Source organism: Filicampus tigris, chromosome 3 (assembly GCF_054856515.1).
Source record: "Filicampus tigris isolate MCC_2025a chromosome 3, RoL_Ftig_1.0, whole genome shotgun sequence".
Lineage (NCBI taxonomy): Eukaryota > Metazoa > Chordata > Actinopteri > Syngnathiformes > Syngnathidae > Filicampus > Filicampus tigris.
Window position 1 is genome coordinate 22477351 of NC_141219.1, and position 17484 is coordinate 22494834.

Sequence of the window (17484 nt, forward strand, 5' to 3'; positions counted from 1 at the left end):
ACTAACTAACCTATCAGTCTACGTTTTTAAAAGTAACCCTCTTTCCAACATGCTGACTGAAATAATCCATAGATGACCTATTAGATTACTGAATTTGAGACTAACGCCTGTAGGTGGCAACCATACCTCATCAGTCTACTCAATCACAGACGCGCGCACTCACGCACATGAGCGCGCGCACACAGGCTTGATGCGTTAATGCCATTGATCCCTGATAATTGACGACCGCTGTGTGATTTAAATGGGCAGATGGACGCGCAGGCAAAGTGGTCCAAGTTAAAGTGGTCCCTGGGCGCTCACTTCCAGTTTGCTTCACCGGCTCACATGACTCCCCACGCGTGCGTACAAAAGCCGTGCACATGGCTCCAGGCACGTGCACGCTCCCCAAGTGAGCAGGAGGTGGAGGAAAGCCGGTGGTAAAAGCTGCTTCTCTTGCACCGCACGGATGCTGCTGCCGCCACTTCGTACCTGCGGAATTATTATTAGCTGCGCTTATACGATCAATACATCGAATTGCTTTAGGGGGTGGTGACAGCACCATGCAGGCGACTCTCCACATTCTGTTTGATTGAAAATACAGTTTGCCAAATGCTGTGTAATTTTTTTTATAGCAGCGTATACGTCAGCCCATTTCTCCTGTCCCAGAGGTGTGATGCTCGCAGTGGGATGGCTATCTTAAAAATTGTATCCAATAGGTGTTCCGATGTACACCCCCACCCCCCGCATACTCCTGCCCTGCTGCCATCTATGCCTTCAAGAGTTAATTGTCTCATCTATCTGCATCAGTAAAGTGGGGGGTGATTGGAGGAAAACGACCAGAACCTAAATTACTCCAATTTTTGTTTGTGTGAATGTGAGTTTGCGCATGTAAGGTTGTAATTTTTACCCCCCAAAAGAGGAACCTGCTGGTTTGGGTAAAAAGGGCGCCATCACAGACTCGATCCCACCACCATCATCAGAAACTCTGCAGGATCTCCCCAGCCTCACTCCAGATCGGAATATCTTCAGGTCTTGGTGGCGCTGATAGTGCTGGTACCGGTCCACAGACGGGCTCATCACCATCCATGGGAACGGGTGGCGAGCATCGCAGATCCGCGCAACTCTTTTTTTCAATGTTTGGCATTTTTCGCAGGCGGGCATTCTGACTTGTGATCGAGGGGGAGACTCGGACTGCAGCAGCCTCCCAAAAAAAGCTCCTCTCACATGGAGAATTGCGCCTCGCTCGCACTGCAAATCTTCCAAAACGGGGACCAGTGCCCTGCTGATTTTTCCTTCAACGCTCGCAGTTTGTATTCACTCGATAAAATGCGTAAGTATTTGATTGCATTCACTCAGATTCAGCCCACGTCCAGTGTGATTTGCACGGATCGTGTCATGTATCTCGCATCGACCGGTTGCAATGCGGTAAACGGGATACTTAGACCTGAATGTATGGTAATGTACTTTTTAAAAAATTATTATTTTTTGACACCTTGCTAGGTCCGTTTTCATTCCAGTGTGCTTTTTATTTCTGGCTCATCCGTTTGTGTGTGCATATATGCGTGCATGTGAATGTAGCCCATTCAGATGTATAAATGATGTTCGATGTAGATAAATGTAGATAGGATCGGTGTGGAGGGGGTCTATGCAACAAATTGCTGGTTTGAGCGCTTGCTGGAGGCAGTACGGATGTGTGAGACTCCCTGTTGCCAGCGGGACATCACTGCTAGAAGAGACGTACGTCATATGGTAATTCAAATTCTGTTCAGGTATTCTCAGCATACACGTTTGCAGCACAAAAAGAGCGCAGGGATTGGGCCAGACGTGAAGGGGCTCTGGAACTGGAGTGGAAGATTTTAAGACCAAGCTTTATTTTCACTGAATCTATGCACACAGTATGTCTATGCCCCCCTATGTATCTTGCTTTCTCCCAGCATGTACTCGATGTGCTGGTGCAACTCACGAAATGAAGCTCCCACCTCGTACTTAATTACACTGTGGCACAAGGCGGATTTTGGAAATATACAGTCAGTTTGGCCAATCTGTTGAATAAAATAAAATATGAATCAGAATAGAACAATTCATCAGTGTTGCGGGTGCTAAAAACGTAAATACTGAAAATATTTGCTTTTAGGTTGGTGTGAAGGAGCTGCATTAGGAATAAGCATCAGACAATAAGCCTGGACGACTTTGTCCCCATGTACAGCCTGTACATTAAGTTTATGGTACAGCGAACAATGTGCATTCCACATGCAGTACACATTTACACAATGCAGGAGCTGCTTAGTTTACGACAGTTTCATTCTTACGGCGTCAACGTAACTCAAATTAGTACGTGGCATAGTCTATTACTAACCCACAGTAACACAATAGTAAAGTCATGAAAATACTAAATATTTGTATGAAAAACACTCTGACACCATGAACATAAAATAACCAAATGAAAAACAGTAATTAACGGTGGACATCGAGCGTGCCTTCATGTGCCGCGTGGTGACGTATTCTCATGTTGCTGCTATCTCTGCTACATTCAATGTACAGTAATCAAATATCTTCCCGGGCCTCATGCAGCCAATCACATTAACATTCCCCCAATGATGCTACCATGGAGGGAAATTAAGATCATTGACACACTGATGACACAGCATCAGGGGAAACAGGGGCTTTTGTATCTTGCATTGCCTGCGTCAACGAACCCATTGCTAGTGCAGATGTCCACTACCCATCATAGTTTTTGATTATTCGATGTTGGTCCGGCAACGTGACCTCAGTCACACTTCAAGTTTTACCATTTCAAACAAGAAAACAACGTCTTACAAACACATTAATAAACACGTATTGTAAAATTAATATATCACAAACAGTGCCAATTTGTTTTCTTCATTCTTTTTTTCAAAATTCTTTTCAGTTTGGTAATGTCCCAGATAAGGTTTACAGACGTACGTTGTATCATTTTCTCTAGGAGAACCTAAAACAAAATTGTAAAGTGGTCTTTTTTAGGTGAAATTTTTGATGGAGCTGTTGTAATTAGATCTCCTTAGTTTGTGCAGGTTTAGCTAATGTGGCTGGTGAGTCGCAATGAGTCATATTGAACCATCTGGGTTAGGAAGTCATCATGCTGGGAAAAGAACTATTCAGCATATCATGATGAACATGTTTCTCATGTGTATTGAACCACTCTGGGACCCATCACATAATGTGGATTTGAGTTTGTCACCACAGCAGAAGAAATGCAATAAAATTGACAGGGGTTGTAGGTTTAGACATTTACGTATACCTGCTAAGGGACCAAATAGCTGCAAAGCATGCCAGAACCAGTCATTTCATCAGCTTTGACAGAAGCTTTCACCATGGGAAACTGGGTCCTGGGCAAAAAAAGACCTCTTCATGCGTGGCATGCACATAGTCAACCACTGGCTTACCTCAGTGAACAGTGACTCATTTAGTATCCAAGGCTTTTTTTGTTCCCCAGTTTTGTTCTTGTACAACCTTCTGGGAAGAAAAGCAAAAAGCGTCGTCTAATTGCGGCTTGATGGGACACAGTTCTTAATTTGCTCTCAAAAATTCTGGTGACAAGCTGTCATCTTAAACGAAGACATTTATGGTGAACTCAACAACAGACTAAGGCGCTATTTATATATTCCCCAGTGATTGTGTCTGTCTACAATTGTTCTGTCATTGCCACCCACCTAAACCCCGTTGTTCAATCATTCCACATTATAGGTTGAACATTGCAAATTGTAGCAGAGGCAGCTGTAGCACGTGCACCACAACAGTCAGCCTTTTATTAAAGTCATAGATTACTTGTTCGAACCACAGGAAATAAAATAATGAGAGAGCTGGCCGTACCCAACCTTTTATTTCACAACACTAAGCATGGTGGGATGCTAATCACTGAGCAATTTCAAGGACCAGTGATACCGGGAAAAAAAAAAAAAGTGTTTCCCCTTTGCTTCTCAAATAACCTGCAAGGTGAATTATGATCCTTAATTATTGGTGCCTTGCAGTGATGCGGTTTACATGAAGCGGAGCTGATTGACAAGGTAGCACTTTGGCCCTGTCTACACGTAGCCGGGGTTTTTGCAAACGCCGGATATAAGCGACTTGTATTTTCATGCGAGTCAACGTGGATTCCGAGGTGCTTTTTGCTTACTTATTTGTCGGCAACCATCCACTGCTTCTCTTTCAAAGGTTTAAAAGCAATTCTGACCTCTTGTCGGTCCTCCCGAACGCGTTTGGCGCCGTGTTTTTGGTTTTGTAGAAGTGACGTCAAAGCACGGAAGTTCCTTCTAAATGGACAGTATTTAGCTAACTACTGCCGCCTAGAGGCTTGGCGTTTGAAAACACACTTCCGCGGTTTTGTGTGGATGTGTTTTTTTATGTGTTTTCCAACACAGGCGGGAGGAGGATATACAGTTGTTAAAAAACCCCGGCTACGTGTGGGCCTTAGATTTGTAAAATGTATGGGATTATGTATATACCACTGTATATATAGAAACACTTTTATCTTTTTTTAAATTATCTTATGTTTTCGAGAGGGGGAGAAAAAAGAAATAAGAGAGATGATTTTAAATATGGATACCCTCTTATAACTGGGGATGTGGCTGTGTTCAGAATTAACCAGTGACATTCAAACAACATGTTAAATGCGATTCAGCGCACACTCGCCCCAGTCAAAATGTCTCTGATTAACCCTACATAAAATTTAGCTGTTCTAGTATGCTTTTCCTGACATGTTTGACTTCTAGCAGAAGCGCATAGGTTTTGTGCTAACACTGACAGATATTTTGAATTCCTGCCACCTTGATGAGGACCCCAGTTCCAGCTGAAGAAAAACAGCCCCAAAACACGTACTGACACCACTATGCATTATTATAGGTATGGTGTTCTTTGGGTGATGAGCAGTTTTAATTCTGCACCAACTGTGTTTTTTGGAGCTGCAGTCCAACAGGTCAACCTTGGTTTCATCACAACAAAACACATTTCCCCAGATGTATTTGGGAAATTTCAATGTGTTTTTGTGAAACATAGACAGGATTGAATGCCTTTCTTTGTAAGAAAAGGCTTTCCATCGCGCCACCCTAGTGCCCAGACATACTGTTTGAGGGAAATGGAAGGCTGTTGTCCTAGCAGTCAATGCTTACCAGAAATTCCAGAAGCTCCCTCAATGTTACTGTCGGCCTCTTGGCAGCCTTCCTGACCAGTTTTCTTCTTGTCTTATCAGTTTTGGAGGGATATCCCATTTTGGGAAATGTCACTGTTGTGCCATATTTTCTCCACTTGATGATGACTGTCTTCACTGTGTTGCAGTGGTATATAGTATTTAATGCCTTGGAAAATTATTGTGTACCCTTCTTCTGATTGACACCTTTGAACAATGAGAAACCTCTGATCTGATGAAGCTCTCTGTGGACCATGAACTGTGCTGTAATATTTGACTACAAACATGTCAGAAAAGACATAGGCTACTGTACTAACATATTTTAATGGTGTCAGGTGCATGCTGGTTAACTTGAGTTTGAGAGTGATCGTTTAATTCTGCAGGGATTCCAAGTGTTCTGGTTTGCCCTTATTTTATTACGGGCAGTTGCCAGGTGTTCTTCTGGAAGTCAAAGATGTTCTGGAGAAGGCGGGAACAACTTGTGCAGTAGATTAAGTTGGAGTTTGCAAGTGAGTCTGTTAGGTTTTGGATTGGCTGACATAACATTTGGACTCTACTGATCAACCAATCACGATAACTTTTGTTGACGTCGTTGCATTTTCCCCCATGTACAAAAGCAGCTTTTCAGTGCCATGGCTATGCCTGCCTGGCTAGCATGGTGGCTGAAGTGAAGTCGCTCCACTAAACTCACTGATCATCACTTCCATAGCGGCGAATAAGCGACACTTCTGACAAGTAGTAAACACAAAAGGAGGATGAGTAGTATTTAACAGGAGTACAAATGCTGAGGCTAAGCCATGCTATGCCAGTGCTAAGCTACCTTAAACGTGGTCACGTAGTACAAGTATAAATGGTTAATATCCCAGTACAATTTTCACGCAAGTGTCGCTGGAGCCGCGTTCGTAACAGCGGAGAGTAACCAACTAGGAGCAGCAAATTGCAAAGTGTCGAGAGAGAAAATACAATACGCTGCCTCACACTGTACATTCTGGAACCAGAAATGAATTCATACGTTTTTGCATCCGTCAGCCAAGAAGAGCGGCCTCTAATATGTAGTAAAATATTATAATAGCAGTAATGTTATTTGTTTGTTTGTACGATAGATTGGTGAGTTTTGATTTGGACTTTGGAGAGCTGCACAGCAACTGTTCTCAAAATCGTATCTTATTTTACTGTTATGTTAACCAAGTCAGCTCTCCTAAACAACTGTACAACCCGATATTTCTTGTAATGTGTAATGTGTAATTCTGTAAACTATTAACTACATCAATCTATATTCAGCAATTAAGTGCCAAGTCATTATAGCGAATAAATCAAAACTGATCTGAGCAAAGCTGTCAATATGAAAGAAAGAAATAATGAAGAAATTATTATTTGTTTTGTTTTGGCTTAGACACAAATGTTCCTGACAAAATATCCACACTGTTCCTGAGAGTATATGATAGGCAAGGCAATGCAGCTTTATTTATGTAATATACATATATAGCATGTGTATTTCATACACAAAGCAGCTCAATGTGCTTCACACAAGCAAAGACACAACACCCACATGCATTTACAAACACACCACTTAATGATATTCAGAAGCAATGAAGAGTAACAGTAGTTTACTAAAATTACAAACAGAATGTAGGCCTACATTGACAACATATAAGCACATTAACAGAAAACTTTAAAACATTTAAAAGTGAAGAAATAAGAGGAGGTTTCTAAAATAACAAAAATAATAAAAACATTAAAAACGTTAAGCGGACCATAATCAAAGATATGAGAGAAAAGAAAAGTTATTAACATGGATTTAAAGGCATTTACACTCGGGGCTGACTTCACTTCTGTTTTCATCTTATTCCATTTGTGTGCAGCATAACTGCAAAATGCAGCTTCACCATGTTTACTTTGAACTCTGGGCTCCACTAATTGGTCCAAGTCTGCCTATCTTAGAGTCCTACTGGGGTTATACTCCATCAGTATTTCTTTAATGTATTCAGGACCCACGCCATTCAGTCATTTATAGACCAGTAGCAGAATTTTAGAATGGAGTGAAAGCTTAGTCGGACTTGCTGATGGGCCCGTCAAATTGGAGGCGGACCGGCCTATAGACGGTTACCATTTTTTCCTCGAATGACAGACGATGTAAGGGTCCCCAAGCTGCAGACGAATGGGATGACGAATGACGGACGCTCAATTTTTTGTAAAATGCCCAGCTCTGACTATATTCAATTTTGCAATAATGTATTCTAATGATGCCCTTATTTTGTTAAGTACAGTACTGATGTGCACTGTCAGAAATGATGCAGCTTTCTGGCTGAAGAGCCAGAAAAAAAGACAAGGATATTATGTGAATGTATTTTCTGGAGTTGCTGAATAAAATATACCTTAGAGCGAAGAGCTAGTGTGTTCACCCCAAGGCGTGTGACGGCCACACACTAGACCACCTCACTCCCCATCCTCTTTGAAAGCTGTAACACACTAGCTTGGTGCTAAGTGCTAACCAGGCTTAGGCAAACTAGTGCGCTACGCTCGAAAGCAACAAAGAATGGGTGGTGCCTGACAGTCCAAATGACTCCTGCACTGTCACGTTCTCATCTTTAGACAAGCTGTGAATATTGGCTGCATTGCAGTTAAGTTCTCGAGGGTAATTAACTTCTACACGGAAGAGTAATTGTCGAACGGTCCAACGGTGGAGGTGCATAAATCGTACATTCCAAAAATTTGTTGTGTTTAGGGGACTTTGCGTTAATGCCTTGAAAAAAACAAAACATCTGTCCCCTGTGTTGACAGAGTTATTGGGCTGAAGTAAACATGCCTCTAAAAGGACTAAATTTCAACCTGTCAACAACCAAAAATTCATTTTCTAACAGCCCTTCTGCTTCTCGCAATTGATGGTGAGTGTCAGCATTTTTGTGGGTTTTGCATTCTAATATGGCACACTGTTTTGTTTCATCAGTTGTTATTGTCATATTGGCCTTCTGAATTATTTTTTTCTGTGATATTAGGATTGGTGATGGGAGCGGTGATAATTTATGTCTGCGGTACTGTCTGGAAAGTGGAAAAACACCCAGTCCCTCCGGGCATGTGTGTTTTCAGTAATAAAGATGAGCATGCATTTGCGTATTAAGATGTAGAGTATGTTTGGGTGACAGATAACTGAGTCGGATACAGTTTGAGATGATCTTGACTTGAAGCAAGCTCTTCTTTGAAGCAAGCTCTTCTTTGATGGACAGTTCCTCGAACCTTTCCACCTGTGCCTCCAAACAACATGTGTTTGTGTCAGGTTGAGAGAGACACTCCAATTTGAATGACTTGAACTGCTTGGGTAAGAGGTACCCTAAATCCAATATATTCCAGTCTAGAGAGATTTAGGATCCAATGTTGCATATTAAGTTATGCCTTTGTGCACCAGAAAGGGGATTATTCAGCGAATCCTGCTCTGTGTCACTTGCGAGTGTGCATTTCCAAATCAACTAATGCTGATGTGGCAATGCCTAGAAAAGGCCCTTGACTGTTCATTTACAAAGAAAAGCCGGTTCCCTTCACTGTTCATTTACAAATCAGTGTGTCTTAGGGAGAGTGACACTGTTAATGTCATGATGACACATTCACTGTTTTGACTGAAGCCCTCTCAGTGTTTTTCTTTTTTTTCTCACCACTAGTAAGGCCTCGTAATGGGAAAGCTACTCTCAGGCTTTTAGGTATATTGCCTATTGTGCCTCTACAGCACTTTATAATAATGGTTCGTATAGAGTCCTTGACAAATTCCATACAACATACATCTTGGCTATAAGGCTCAAGTCAAATCTTACAAGCATGCAGGGACTTTTTTGTTTTGTATATGAAAGGAGTATGAAGCATTGTGTGGGACACACTACAATGAACAAAGCACAGTCACAACAAATAATGTTGTGAAGGCAATTATAACCGGCATGCAGAGCTGGGTATTTTACTAAAAACTGAGCATCTGTTATTCGTCATCAGTCTGCAGCGTGAGTACCCTTCGTTTGTCCGTCATTTGCCTTTTTTTTCCTGGGGGGGTCTCTGCCTCTGATTTTAAGGCCGAGATTCAAGTCTGATTGCACCGTCTGATTGATGTAGCGAACACTGTCGTACCATCGGACCCCGTCAGGAAGCGTCTGGTGGGCGTTTCAGCATGTTGAATTGGCGTCATGAGTCGGGACATTTAGTCACTCTGATTGGCTGTTAGCTAGCGAATCGGCGCAAGGGGCAAAAACAGGAAGTGACAATGCGGACAAACAGCGAGCATGCCTTTGCTGCCTTAATCTTCTTATAAGTACAATACAATGCAATACAATACAATACAATTTTATTTATATAGTGCATTTCATAACAGCTACGGCTGTAACAAAGCACTTTACAATACAATAAACAAAACAAAAACAATAAAAGGCTGTGGTACATGTATTGATAAATATAGACATGAATAATATATAAAGTATAAGTAAAATATGAATAAATAAAGGCAATAAATTGACATAAAACACTATATACAATTGACACCGGAAAAGAGTTTTATATACATTTTAAATATTCTTTATATGTTTAACATGAGGAAAATGATCAGAAATGTGCAAATTAGTGTAAAAAAAGAATCGTGATGAAATTGTTATCGATATTTTATTTTTTAAAAATCTTGACATGATATTTTTGCCAGATCGCCCACCCCTAGTAGGAGTGGAGGAGCTCGGAGAGGTACGCCAGGGCAAGGCCATTTAATGATTTAAAGACGAATAGGAGAATCTTAAATTGAACCCTGAAATGCACTGGGAGCCAGTGAAGGGAGGCCAGAATTGGTGTTATGTGCTCGATCTTCCGAGCTCCAGTTAGTAGGCGGGCAGCAGCATTTTGGACCAACTGGAGACGTTTGAGGGAGGACTGGCTGACTCCAAAATAAAGTGCATTGCAGTAATCTAGCCGAGATGTAACAAAGGCATGGATGACTGTTTCTAAGTGCTGATGGGAAAGGAGGGGCTTTACCTTAGCTAGCTGTCTAAGATTGAAAGAAGCTCGACTTTACAACAGCACTGATTTGCTGGTCCAATTTAAGATCACTGTCCATTTTAAAACCCAAGTTTGAAACTGTTGGCTTTAGATGTGAAGACAGGGGGCTCAGGTCAACAGGGTGGGGTGGAGACGAGCCACTGGGACCGAACACCATAACTTCTGTTTTCTTTTTGTTGAAATTTAGGACATTTAGTGACAGCCAGTCTTTGATGCCCTCTAGGCAGGACAAAAGTGGTCTTAAGGAGAAAGCCTCTTTTTTGCTTAGCGGGATATAGATTTGACAGTCGTCCGCGTCGCAGTGGAAGGAGATTCCGTGTTGACAATGTAAGCATTTCACAATACTGCGTCAAGAGCGTGAGTGGTTTGCTTCGTGTGGGAGTTCATCGTGAGTGAAAAATATAGCTGTTTACATTTTTATAATCCGCCCCGGCCAATAGCTTGCCAGTTGGCTTTTTCTAAGTCTACCGCCGCTGATGGTATGGAGGGGTATTCCTTCTGATGCATGCACAGCAGGTATTTTAATGTGCAGCGTCGCTGTCTGTCATTGCGGTGTATTTTTCCAGTGCGAGTGCCGACAGTCAGCCCAACACCACAGGGGGTAAGCATCGGTCACAGTTGGCCAATGTCGGATTGGTCTATCTAGGCCTTTAAATGGGTTTCCGTCAGCGATTCCGATTGTAAACTTCAATAGCACCCCCAAAAAGAGTACAGAAAGAGTGACCCACAGTGACTCTCTGCGCCATGGAAGCCTGTTCACAGCCTGGTGCCTCACTCAAATCTGTCCCCCAAGCAATAACAGCTCACTACTGTTCATCGCCGCGCTCGCCGCAGTCATCAAAGCCTCCCTGCGAAAAATAGATGAAAGACGGACTAGAGACGAAAGACGAATTAAATACATGGGCTTCCGACTATGCTTAGTCCATCTATTTTATTTTTTTATTCATCAACCGTCAGCAAAACGGGTGTCCGTCATAGGCGGACTGGTCCGTCACATAGACGGAATGACCAGCTCTGCCGTTATGTAAGAGTCAGCTGTAAAGTTAAAATCACAAACCCAAGTTAAAAAAAACATGATTCAAAAGTATTACAAGTTACAATTACAGTTAACACTTACTTTTAGGTTTTCAGCTTTTAACTGGTTGGATAACATGCAATTTCATATGAAAAAGAGTCATGGTTCTTTATTTGAAATGTGTCTTTAAATTGTGCAGTGAAATGTACTGATGATTAACTGTGCACTAATGTAAAACGATGTAAACGACATCAACTAACAACAAAATATATTAAATGTACTGAAAATGTGTTCTTACAAATGAAATTCTTATAGTATTATTCTTGGAAATGAGACCTGGTTTCTCAACTATTTCAAGATGGAATTCGAAGCTCTTGGATGTGGTTTCAAAAGACAAGTTGTAGCTGAAGAGGCTCAAAGCATAGAAAGCATTCAAGCAACTTATTTAGATCTGAAGGTGATTTGAAGGTGTTTTTTTTCCTGTTAGTTAGGTTTTTTTGTTTGTTTTAATTCTCTCAGAATCCTTGATATTCTTTTACTGGGTTTGCAAGATCATTTGTGTTGGAAATGAGCAGGCTCCCTTTTTTCAAGCTATTTTCGTTGACAGAAATAAAAGATTTTGAACGGTCTTATTTTCTCATTAATATTACAAAATATATTCAGTATGTAAATAAGCTTTGCTCTGATTGGGTCTATCTTCTCCTTAATTTGATAAGGAAAAGAACTTTCAGGTGATTGGTTTAGTGATGCAGTTATTGCAAATAAGGGTTATGCCACCAAATATGAAATGTTATTCACTTGAATTTAATTTAATCATGGCCATTTCAATACTTTTGCTTGAAAAGTGGGTAGCTTCAATCGAAAGCTGCTCTATTCTGAATTGTTTATAACATGCAGACTTGAACTGATAAGCAATTTTAATATCGAGTGCTCATGCGCACCAATTACATTCCTGTGTGTGTCTGTGTGACACATTCTTACAGTCAGTGATGATATGCCCCCCCCAAGGTGGATGCCTGGGGTCACCGTCCTGTTGGCCCCCCCTTCTGTACGCCCCTGCTTACAGTGTTGCACACAAAGCAACAGTCTGATGAAGCCACAAGGCATAATTCCCTTTCACAACAATAAAATAACATTTAAAAAATGTGACTGTGTAACAGCGGTGCTTAGCAAGGTACAGTACAGCCAACCTGGGATTCAAACTCGCTTTCACCAATTATGATCCAAACATGCTAACGCTGGGCTAAACTCCCATGCTTCTAACACACCAGCTGGCATTTAACCATCTATGCATCCATTATCCAAACCGCTTATCCCCACGAGGTTCACGGGCATGCTGGAGCCCATCCCAGCTGTCTCAGGTCATTAGGCGGGGTACACCCTGAACTGGGTGCCAGCCAATCGCAGGGCATTTAACCAGTCACACTGAAAAAGACATCAACTAGACAGTACTAACATTTTTGTCATATTTAAATTGTATTACAAGAGTAGTAGCGATGGGAGAAGTTGTCAGCACATGCGCATGTATCTGAGTGAGTTCCACACAAAGTCAACATGATCGCAAGCTCCCAACCAATGTTACCAAACCTACCTTGGAAAGGGCCATATCGCGTCCTTTTTTAAATTTACCACTTTTAACTATAGTCGTAGATATGATTAAACATTACTTTGGCATAATGGTGATCTAATTTCTTATGAAATATGAATTATATCGGTGGCTATTTTCTAACCCGGAAGTAAGATGCCTAGTCTCCCTTTCATGGCGTCGTCGTAAAGCAGGTTGCTGCATGTACCACCAACAGTTATCACTAGCCACTTTTCCATTAGTCCCAAAAATCCCCACACCACTCTGCTTGTCTCGGTACCACACCGCACGGCCTCCGTTGCTTTTACATCAAAGCACACGGCGGGATGGAAGTGCGCCTGATGGCGACACTCGCAGTGTGTTAGGTTTCACATGGCGAGTCTCAGCCACTAAAATATGAATTGCCTTTGCACGGTGTATCTACGTCGTAAAGTACAGCCCATCAAATGCACAGAAGGAGAAGCTTTCACATGTAGATAAAAACTCTATTTCTGGGTTCAAACCAGGCAGACACAGCCGCCCACCGTCAAGACAAAAATACAGTGTATACAGTTCACATATTTTGTGTTTTGGATCAACCTTGAATCGGGCGAACCATATTTACAATTTCATATGTACCATGGATGAAGTAGAGTGACAGTGATTTTGCGAGCAGCACGCAAAGCTCACGCCATTCGTTCATTTAGAATGAGAGCTCAGTGTCATTTATTTACCAGCCCCTCCGAGTGAACAGCTCGTCGTCTTCACTCTGCGGCGTCCGAAGTCAGTCGGTGGCTGCCCAAAGCCACCATCTCGAGGCAGGAGCCACAGCCGTCTGGAGACCTCTCATTCAAGTGAATGGGACCCAGTGTGTGAAAGGAGCGACTTTTCCCCAACTCCAGTGCAAAAATGAAAGTTTTTCACTGGTGACTGCCCTGAGAATGTGGGCGTGTCTTTAGTAGGCGGTTCGGGGGTGGCTCCTCACTTTGTGACGTACAAAAGTGAGGACCCAGTCGTTTTCTTGGATTGGGAGGGCCTGCCGTTTAGTTGCCACACCCACTAAGAAAGTGACTCCGGAGAGCAAGCCCTTTGCTGCGCTCGGTTTCAATTCATAACAAATCATCAAATCAAATTGGTTTACTTGCTGTGAAGTATCCTTTGTGAGCAAAGTCACTCTTCAACGTCCATCCTCATAATGTTCAAAATGGCGCATGGGAGTGACGATAGTTTGTTTCATTCAGCATTATACTCGGTTTTAAATGACCTGAAACACACATAGTCCTTAAAACCCCAGCAGCTGATGGCACGAGAAGCATTTATTTCAAAAGAAGACATGTTTTTTTTTTTTTTCCCAACGTCACATCTGCTCTTTGCTGATTGGTTCATTTCGCTATTTGTTTGCCCAGGTTTGCCAGGCCTCAGAAATGCACTCGATGGGACTACCCACCATACTCAATCGCCGGTACAGCAATGAGTCTGGATTTCCAGTTTAGGTGTTTAGAGAGCAGAAATGAGCAGAAATACTCAGAGATTGATGAATGGAGGAAAACACCACTTTGGAGGTGTTTTTGGTAAGGAATTTGCATTTTAACGTGGCTAATAGCTAAAAAAAAATGCTCCTTTAAAAACGCAGTGGTGGGAACGTGATGTCAAATTTAAAATAAAGAACAATTCCAACAGACAGCGAGTGAATTCAGGATTCCACCAAGAAGTCCAAATACATATTGAAAGTGCTTTGCGCAAAAAGACAAAGCAGGCATACAATATGTAGATATCCAATGACAGATGTCTTATGCATTAACATCTAAGTAGACCGAGCTGCGACAGTTGAATGTGATGATGGAGTTGTCGTGGCGAAGGAATGTATCTCCCCACCTAAGCTCTATCTATTGCATTGACAAGGCGCTTCTGCGCATGTCAGCTTTTAACAAGTGTTATACATCGCATGCTAAAAGGCTTGCTAATTAAGAGAACTTTCATAAAGGGTGTTAATCGCGATGATGTCATTTTCAGAGCGCAAAAGAGCACAAGCCGTCAAAATGATGGCTCTGGTAGGTCTAATAGTTTCAAACTTCTGGTAGTCCTAGTGTTAATTTACGATCAATATTTGTATAGCTTATTTTGTCTTTACGGCGGCACTGTGGTTGACTGGTTAGCACGACCACCTCACAGCGCAGAGGTTGTGGGTTTGAATCCGGTCTGGCCTTCTTGTGTAGAGTTTGCATGTTTTCTCTCTCCCTGCGTGGGTTTTCTCCAGGTACTCCGTTTTCCTCCCAGATTAAAAAAAAATGCATGGTAGGTTAATTGGATGCTCTATAATGTCCCAAGGTATGTTTGTGAGTGTGAATTTTCGTTTGTCTTTGTGTGCCCTGCAATTGGCTGGCAACCAGTCAGGATATAACCCACCTACTGCCCATAGACAGCTGGGATAGGCTCTTCCACGCCCGTGACCGTCGTGAGGATAAGCGGTTTGGACACTCAAACTGCTTCATTTGTGGCAGGATCTCATCTCCGACCTGAAGATTGCACTTCACCCTTTCACGACGGAGGACTATGGTCTCAGATTTGGATGCGCTGAGGGAGAGTTGAAGATCAAGGCTTGATGAAGTCAATTGAACCACATCATCTGCAAAACGCAGAAACGTAATACTGTGGTCACCAAACTAGACCCCTTCGCCTAGGGATTCTGTCCATGAGGGTTATGACCAGAATTGGTGACAGAGGGCTGCCTTGACGGAGTCCAACCCTCACTGGAAATGAAGCCGACTTACTGCTGACAATGCGAACCAAACTCTGACACCCCTTGTACAGGGACTGATGAGGGGGGTGATCCAAAAATTACCCCACTAATCCTCAAATCCTTCTGCATGATAACAAATCTCAGGCTAACAGAAGATCTGACAGATAAAAGAGCAAACACCAGAACGATAAGGAAAGACAGCACAGAACAAGTGACAGGTGGCAGGCGAGGCGCCGACTGGCTGGGAAATAAAAGGAAACATGGCAGGGCAAACGTAGACTGCCAAGCAGCACACAGGTAAAAATTATCAACATGTAGAAATAATCAGTCAGGTATTCAACGAGAGAATTGTGAAATGTTGAAACAATTAAAATCAGAAGCCACTGCGTCCCATATCAAAATACCTAAGTACATAATGCCTTGTCCGAGACTGACAAACGATGCAGAAATTAATCAGAATTCTAAATATGTGGGTTGATGATTCATCTTTAATCAGCCCACTTACTGATTAACCATATCAACCTGAATATCACACTAGTGTGCATTGGAATACAAATAAAAATAATGACAAAAACAGCATTGAAAGTTTACACAACTAAACCAACAACCATGTGATATAATATGCCAGCACTCTTTGACCAGAGCTGCACTTCAAATTTCCCAATCAAGACCAACCTACAGCAAAGTCAGCCTATTTATTTTCATTTGATGTGTCAAGTTTGAACCCAGTTGAGGTGAAAGCGAGTCATTGGAAGGGCTTTTCCTCAAAGCCCCAGCAAATCTCATTGTCTGCTTATCAGCCTCAAATTTACTCGGCATTACTGAGATATTCCCTCAGAGAATTTTGGGATAATAGCTGAAGTGTTGACTGTCATGATGAGACTTTTTTTCCCCTCAGTGTTCTATGACACTCCTGCCACTTTTATGTTTTGGCTTCCTCTCCATTGGCTTCTTTGTTCGTATTCCACTTCTCACATAACAACTACACAATTTATCTCTAGAAAGTTAATTTAAGCAAGGGGTCGTTAATGACAATGTGCTATTTGTATTTAGTGCCATCCAAAATGGCCATTTATGTTGCAACATATTACAATGAAGGGAGTAACTAACTCACATTAAGAAAATGATGTTAACTGAGATATAAATGCTTTGCACAGATTGTAGCTGCTAGAATGCAGACTATTGTCGTACTTGGCAGAAATGGAACTTCAGTGACTGGCCCCCAGTCAAACACGGCTGAACCAAAAAGGGAATCTTCTATGGCTGACAAGATTGCCTCAATAGTGTGTGGATCTGCATCGCCTCTACAACGTTTCCTGCCTTTTATGACAACAGCTTTCTTCCAACTACTGTTTTCTGAGACTGAACAAGGCTGTTAGAACATATTGTTCCCTTGTTGCCATGCACTAATACATTATTGGTGAACATCATTGTTGTTTGCCACGAGAGGATTTTGTCACTGAAATTCAGCGAGAACAGAAGTCCTCCTCTGATCCAATTCATTATGTCTTGTATCATCAATAATTGAGAAAAATGCCTTTTTTTTCCTTTTTTTTTTTTTTAAGCGGTGAGATGTGTTAGGCTACATGCTAAGCAGATGGTGACTGTGTCCTTTTTTACTCGCTGGTGTCCTGCATGTTTTTTAGTTTTTGGTTCTGTTTTTTCTACATACCTATACCTGCCTCTGTTGACATACATACCTAAACCTGAATCTGTTAACATACAGCTGATGGATTTTACATTTCAATAATGGGACGGTTTAAATAAAATGTTATTCCCCCTTAAATCATTAGAATTTCAAAATGTAAGTCAACAGCATGCGCTTTGAAATACGGATTAGTGTTCGGATTAATAACTGCTGACACTTTCCAAACATGGCAGTATCAGTATTTTAAGGACAACCATAGAGTTAAAGCAGTTTGCACTGCAGTAAATATAGAAATAAGCACTAATCTTTAATTTGAAAAATGTTTGCAAGCTGGTGTTTAATGTCAGTATGAATAAATCAG

At 41.8% G+C, this 17484-nt stretch overlaps 1 protein-coding gene across 1 annotated transcript in view; it reads left to right on the forward strand.

Moving 5' to 3' along the window:
• Positions 1-374: 374 nt before the first annotated feature.
• Positions 375-17484, forward strand: part of lrrc4cb (leucine rich repeat containing 4C, genome duplicate b) — a 58929-nt gene continuing 41819 nt past the window's right edge. The window contains exon 1 of the mRNA XM_086026668.1: positions 375-1309. The gene's annotated coding sequence lies outside the window, so the exon portion shown is untranslated. The remainder of the gene's footprint in view (positions 1310-17484) is intronic.